Source organism: Psittacula echo (assembly GCF_963264785.1).
Source record: "Psittacula echo genome assembly, chromosome: 3".
Lineage (NCBI taxonomy): Eukaryota > Metazoa > Chordata > Aves > Psittaciformes > Psittacidae > Psittacula > Psittacula echo.
Window position 1 is genome coordinate 124,213,050 of NC_137736.1, and position 7,542 is coordinate 124,220,591.

Here is a 7,542-nt window from a genome sequence, read left to right on the forward strand (position 1 = left end):
CTGTTTGCCAGTGACAAAGACCAACTACGTTAGGTGGCTAGGTTTGTGCTTTAGCTGTTGGATGCACTATCCAGGAACTTCGACTTAGCAATACCAGGTTTCACCTTACACATCTTTAGCTTACAGCTATTAAAGCCACCTTGTACGTGCTAACACTGCATCATCTCTCCCCTCCTTCTTCCATGCCATGCAGGTTTGCAGCATCTCTCATTCCCCAGCTCTAATTCCCCACTCATTATGGAGAATTGCCCTTCTCTCTGCCTCTTCCCAATCCCAAAACTAAGCAAGGACCGTTCCTTTTGAAATCACTTGCGTTGTCCCAACTCTTGTAAATAATATGTTCAAAACCTCTGAGGGCTCTTCTTCCGCTGGAGGAACAGCCCCCATGGTTTTGGTTGTGGTTGATAACCTTCAGGAGCTTGAAGAGCATCCCATTGAGCTGACTTAGAAGCCCAGGATTTGCTCCGTTGTACACACACAGATATGCCAGCACGTGCTCACACACATGAATGCACGGTTGGAACAGCCAAGTTTGTTGGGGTGTCTTCTGCTGTTGATGCTCTCCAGCATCTCTCGAAGTCAATAGGCTGGAGAGATTGGCTTTGGATGGTAGAATTTAAGCCCTGACCCACTGCCTATCTGAAACCTATGAGTCTGGCCCCAAGAATCAAAATCTGCCCTTTGTGATACCAAACAAAGCCCATAGAATGAGAGTCCTACATCTGTGGCCAGCATAAGAAGTTCTGTGGTTAAACACAGGGGTACAGGGAGGCTCTGGAGACGATGTATATATGGGCTGGTGTGAGGATGAGTGACAAGGTGGGAGTGGAAGGCTGTTGTGAGGACCGGGAGAAGGTGGATGCTGTACTGTAGAGGTTGTCTTGGATGAGGAGCTGCAGTGGGGTGTATCCTAGAGGAAAGGAGCAGGGTAATTGAAATGTTGGTTGATGTGGAGGCCTTAGGCTTGTGAAGAGGCTGGTCAGGAGAGTTAGAGCAAGGTGTTTCAGTGTTAGCTTTCATGTATTGTTATGGTTGGTATGGTATTGAGTAGAAAGGGTTGGACCAGATGTTTTCTCCCCATGTTCATCAGTGTTTCTCCAACACAGAAATGGGTCTTGTTGACCCTGGGCTCTAATTACGGGTGGGAACCTGCTGTTGTTCCTTGCCAGCATCCTTGACACGTCCAGGCTTTGAGATCGCTCCCGAGGCAGCTGCCGGGGACAGAGTGCAGAGAAGGAAGAGACCATTTATTGCAGAGATAATAATTCATGATCTCATGAAAACAGGAAGAACTAATGATTGCCATGGAGCAGCCTGGTTGCCAGACAGCCAGCAATGACACGAATAAACAGGCCAACCACAAACCAAGAGCCAAATGAAGGAGACATTAGAAAGATTAGGTAATAATATTTATCAAAGAGCTGGAGTTATTCTGTCTTTAAGCTGGACCCTTCCAGCCCCACAAGCTCTATGTTCCAACCACCAAGTTGTATTGATTATTAAAGCTTAAGTGTTAACACATCTGTTTAATCTTGATCTGGGTTTGGAAAGGGCCAGATGTGACCCACACTGGGATAGGATACTGGTCCCTTAAGGGCTGCAGGGTGGTAAAGTGAGTGTTGAACTTCCAACACCAGTTTGTATCTGTTTCTTGCATGCCATGAAAGGGAAGGATAATAATGGAAAAGCTCTGACAACCCTTTTAAGACATCGAACTGTTGGCCTTTTACAGGAATAATGAAGCAAATATCCTAATGCTTATGGTAAAAACAATAATCATCTAGGAGAGAGGGGAAAAAAAGACCCAAAGGGGAAGATTTAGCACAACCAGATGCTCTCTGAAGGTCGGGGAGTGTGTTACAGCTTGCAAGGGTCCTTGCATCTCATTGGGGGCTTGCAAGCTTGCATGGTGAGATAATAAAATGAAGACCAGACTGCAGTGCTTCGTATTTCTATAGCCCCTTTCATCATTGCATCTCAGGGGAGACTAAACATTGGGCCTGCTCCAGAGCCCACTGAAGCGTGCGTTCGCCCATCCCCACCAAAAAGCAAATGTGACTCAAGTGGGAAGCTGTTCTTTTCCTATCCCATCCTCTAAACTGTTAGAGGGACACAAGGCAAGATGAGGTTGGGGGAGAAGTGTTGTGGTGCATGCTGGATGTATTTCCCTGCCAAAAGTGTGCTGTTCTCCTCCTCTTACATGAAAAAGCAGCTATCTCTGGGGTGGATTGCAGCAGGAGTTTTGGGAATGGTTCCTTATGCTGCTTTGGGTCTTGCTCTGTAAAATGGTGCCATTAGCTCCAGGCTAAAAGTCTTGAACTGGACCAAAAGCCCTGAGAAATCAAGTGATAGCCTGTGCTAAGATTGAGTTTTTTAACTCCACCTGGGACATGGGGAGCTCAGCAAGTCCCAAATGTACCCAGAAAGTTAGAAGGTGATGGGAAAGCAGCAGCAGCAGGCATTTGATGGTTCAGTGGCTTGAGAGGCAACGCTATGGGTTGTGATGTTTCTTACTGAGTCGTGCCTTGTGCTTCTGAGCTGGGACTAGGTGCATCCAATGCCCACTCCCACGTCTAATCCAAAGCATTTAGATTGGAAAACCCCTTTGTGGTACTGGAGAAATTAGTCCCTTTTCTCCATGTCCCACAAATGTCTGTATTTGCTTATGGGACAAGCACTGGCATGAGGTAGCTCTATTCTCTGTTTTGATGGTTGGCTTTCATGAGCATCCCCTGTAACTGGCCCTTTGCATTTGGCAAACCAAAGGCCAGAACAGCCCAAAAGTAGCTATTTTGCAACTGCTGCTTGCTGGTCACTCTCTGCTTTGAAGGGAGGTCTCTGTTTTCCCAGAAACTGATACATTCCTCATTTTTTTTCCCAAGCAAATGGCCTCTCCAAACCAAGTCCATAGACTCTACGCACTGTCATACAGACAGGACTATATCAACCCTTTCCTGAAATCTATTAAGTAATCAATGGCTGCAGTGGAAACAGTCATTCCTGATGGTTGCCGAGCTGATTACAGCAGTCCCTAATGATTAATGTTTGTGCAGTATTTAGTCTTAAACCATATTGAAAAGCAGTTGGTTTAATTACATGGACTGCCAAGAACTTTGTCCTGAAGGCATGGAGTTTATCACATCCACTCTATATTTGGATGCTCAAGTACGACTGACTCCTTTGCTAGAAATGGGTATTTTAGGAAGCTGGGAACACTGTAGATGGTTCATTTTAATTGCTGTTAAAATGGCTTGAGCCTTCCCATCAGAGCGAGCTCTTCAGCTCTTGAGTCCCATTTAAGAAAAGGGATGTGCTTGAATGTGTGTGTGGGCTCATGAAGAAAGGTTGTCTGTGGAACAAGCATCATGACCTCAATATTTAGTTTTATGAAGTACCAGGGCCGTGGCTTAAAGCTTTCCCAGAGCTTCAGAATGACTAAGGTGGTGGTTTTGAAGGCAGAAGTCTCCAAAAGTGTGTGTCCCTTGCTGTGAATGTGCGACTGCTGCTCATGTCTTGGGTGACATGGTCTAGTGTGAGGTGTCCCTGCCCATAGCAGGGCATTGGACTGGATGATCTTAAGATCCTTTCAACCCAAACCATTCTATGATTCTGTGGTTCCTCTGTCTGGTGACATGTGTGGGCTGCCCTGGAGCTGATTTGCTCTGAACTGACATTGAAATGTTGGGTGGGAAATACTTTTCCAGCTCCAAATAGATGCCAGGCATAGGTTAGTCTCAAGCTGGAGAAAGAAAATGCGAGTGCAGATTGTGCCAGGGCAAAGCTGAGTGTCTGGCACATAGGGCCAAAACCAAAAGGTAGCTAAGAGTTGGGTTGACTGGGATGGGTTTGGACCCAGGGTCACCAGCCACTGTCAAGGGTTATGTATGGGGGAACATGAGATTGAGAGGAGAAAGGGCAGAGGAGTTTGCCAGCCAGATTTGAGTCTTGGACCTCACCTTTGGCATGAGTCCTGAGCCAGATTTATGGAGATCTGTGAGTTGTGGAGTGGAGTTTTGCTCAGTAAAAGCCATGCACTGGTGAGAGGGGAGATCCCACTGCTCTCACGACTTACAGGGTTGTCCCACAGGGTTCCACTTCCACCTTGGAGCTTTTCAAGACTAAGGTGGATCAACCCTACAGCTGACCCTGCTTGGAGCAGGGCATGGAAGTAGAGATGTCTCTTCCTCACACTTTACCCAATGCTGCTGGTGCTGAGTGGAGACTCCTCCATGGGAGAGAAGGGGCCAGAGGTATTGCCCATAGCCCTGTAGCATCCAAAACAGGGCCAGGGCCTTTTCTCTAGCCATGAAGCCAAGTGGCAAGGCACAGCTCAACCGCATATTCCCCAGCAAGGGGACCTAATCCACACTAGGATCATGCATTGCATGTGGGAGAGGGCTGGCCCAGACCAAGTCATCCAGAACACAGACAACTGGGAGACAGCTTGAACTTGTACATGTCTTAGGATAGACATTGACCTAGAGCTCTCTGCAGCCCCATGCCAGCCACTACACCCTGTCCCAGTGCATTGAGCATGGTGGGAAAAGTTGGGTTCCTTTGGCCATCCACTGAGAATGGCTCCTTGGGAGGGGTAGAGCCATGCCCAGGTCTTATGTGGCAGTGGAATTTGGTAGGAAAAGGTTTAAATAGCTCCCAGATCCCGGTTTATCTTCCTGTCCTAAAAGGTGAGTAAGAGGATGGTTTTCTGAAGTCATGCTTTCATTGCGTTGATGTTCTGTCACCTGGTGATGTTGTAGTTCCATGTAAAAGCTGACACTAACTGTGTGCCTACTGAAGGGATGTTGTCTGGATGAGATGGTTGCAGTGGGGCTGTGCCTATGGAGAAGCCCTACTTGAAATGGAAAGGGCAAAGAGCAGAGCCTAACCCCAACACCAGCCAGGGGACAGGCATGGCCATCAAAAAGCCGTCAAGAAAATCAGAGGGACCAGTCCAGCATCAAATCACAAGGGCCAAGAAACCATCTTGTGGCCTCTGGTGAGTCTGTGTGCCTCTGCCCAGAAAGCACGAACTTGCCCACATGTACACAATGACCTTGCAACTATTAATGAGGCTGTTGCAGGTAGATGTGCACCTTGTCGTCATGGTTTCTGCTTGGCCTGGAGCCGTTCATCCCTCAATCAGCTTGTCCTTGGTGTCTCATCGTTGTAGACACAATTTGATCTCCTTGTTCACAACTCCTACAGTACTACTGCTCATCAGGTTGCTACTTCAGTGTCTGCTGTTCAGAAAAGCTGATACATAGCAAGGTGTCACCAAACAGCTCTGTCCCCACCAACCCATGGCCAGCCAGTCCTGCCACATAGTTTTGGCACAAGCCAAGCAACATCTGGAGCAGAAGCTGGGCCACATGGCCCCATCTCCTGAGCTAAAAGAGCTTCTCAATGGACTTACTTCCAATCAAGTGATGCAGCCCATTGCTAACACATAACGGTTTCATTTGTAGGCCAGTGAGTTGACTATATGGGAGAGGCATCAACCCATCATTTTTACTGTTGTTCTTTGGGTGACACTAGGTAGGACAAGCGGGCTCATTTGAACTCAGTATCCCACTTCTTCTCCAGCTTGTAAAACGAAGGTTTTTAGCACTTACTTCCCCACATCACACATGTGTTGTGGGGTTTAATTAATTGACATCTAATAATGCAAAGAGCTGCTTTGAGTCTGCATGCAACAGTCTGGCAGCATGTGGTGCGACCTTCTTGTCATGCCCAGCATCAAACATGGCACTGCACATCCTGCTCTGCAAAACCCATTAAAAACCCTCAACCTTAATTCCTGAGGTGGAAAATAATTTGGCAGGATTTTCTCCTGAGTGAGGGGAAAAGCCATTTGCACAGTTTCAGCCTTCTGCTGCCACATTGGCCCTGGAAATACCACATTTTGTTTGGATGTGGTGGCTGAAGCATGTTGTAGAGAGGGAAATGGAATAGGACCTGGGCTCCGACTGGAGCTCACCAATGAATCCCGTAGGGTTAGGACCAAACTTTTAGAGTAGCTACGTCCCACTCGACCCAGCCCTTGGTGAAGTCAATGGGTCTCCATTGACTTTGGGTTGAGTGGGAATGAACCCAGCCAAATTAGGGTAGTTTTCTCCATTTGTTCCTTAACCTGCTGCGAGGAGGGGTCGGAGCCCTGGCTGGGAAGCCACGGCACCGGCAGCCAATCCGCAGGGATGTTTTGTGTGTTTGCAAGCCTATGACTGTTCTTTAAGAGAAGTCTTTTTAATTCCTCTATTTTTTTGTTGTTGTTTTCCATTTGTAGAAGGAAGGACAAGAGTAACCTGTGGCAAACTGTACAGTACGTGTCTTCTTGTGGTGTCACTGTTTGAATGGTTATTCGGTTTTCAAATCACTGTGGACAGCTAATCACTTAAGTTATTAATTTATTCTTTGGGGTTTTGTTGTTTGGGGTTTTTTTATTAAAAGTAATTTGAAACAATTATTTATCCTGTAAATTGGTCTTGAGTGAAGCCTAGATAATACTTTTTTGCTGTTAATAAACATGGTACATGCCTGACGTGAAGGTGATCTCATTTTTAAGTACTGTATACGCAGCGGGAAAGCAACAGGGAAATGAAAGACTGGTAATATAAAGACATCTCTCACTGGTGACTCCCAGCATGGATTCAGAGTGGGAAGAGAAAGAGGGAATTAACGACCTGATCAAGTTGAATTATGCAGCACCTTTAATGCTTTCAGACCATCTTGCCGGTGTCGCCAAGTATATCCTACAGCTTCCTGTCTGTAGAAAGAGGGCCTTTAGGATGCAGTTATGTGGTTTCCCTGATACCAGAACCCAAACCGTGTGTTTTCAGCTGCTAAGGTGAATTTCATCCTATATATCTCCTCCAGAGATACACTTTGGTGTGTGCAGAGTAAGGAAGCACTGCCTTCCTTACCCATCAGCAGCTCAGCACCTGTGAGCTCCAGTTTAGGACAACAAATCACCTGTAAAACCTAAGCACAAGAACAGGTCTTTTGGGTTGATTATCTACTTTGATTGTTTAGATTAGGATCTCATTAAGACAGTCTCCTGCAAAAGCACCTTCAGCACATGGCCCTGAAAATGTCTCCAGCTGATCCTCCAGCACAAAGCGAAGAGTTGGAATGACAACAACATGAAAGCTTTCAGCAACCTCTTTGGACAGGAGGTTCATAAAGGTCTATTAATAATACCAGGAAACACTGTTCTTTCTGTACAACTTCAGCTTTGGATCCATATTTATTTCCTTTTAGCATCACTTTAAGTATGATGGACTTAAATACAACAAACACACTCCACTGCTCGACTATAAACCCTCACTAATAGGACTGTGATCTGCATTCAGAGGCTGCAGGTCCCCATCCCACCACTGCCTGTTCCCATCTTCCAAGCCACCACTCTACAGTGTTGTCCCATGTATGTGGTTGAATGCTCATCTCCCATCTCTTTTTTGACCCATCAAACGCATAGCTATGAGTATTGCAATAAGACACTGAGACTTTACGTTGAATTCATTCATTTCCTTTATTTATATATAG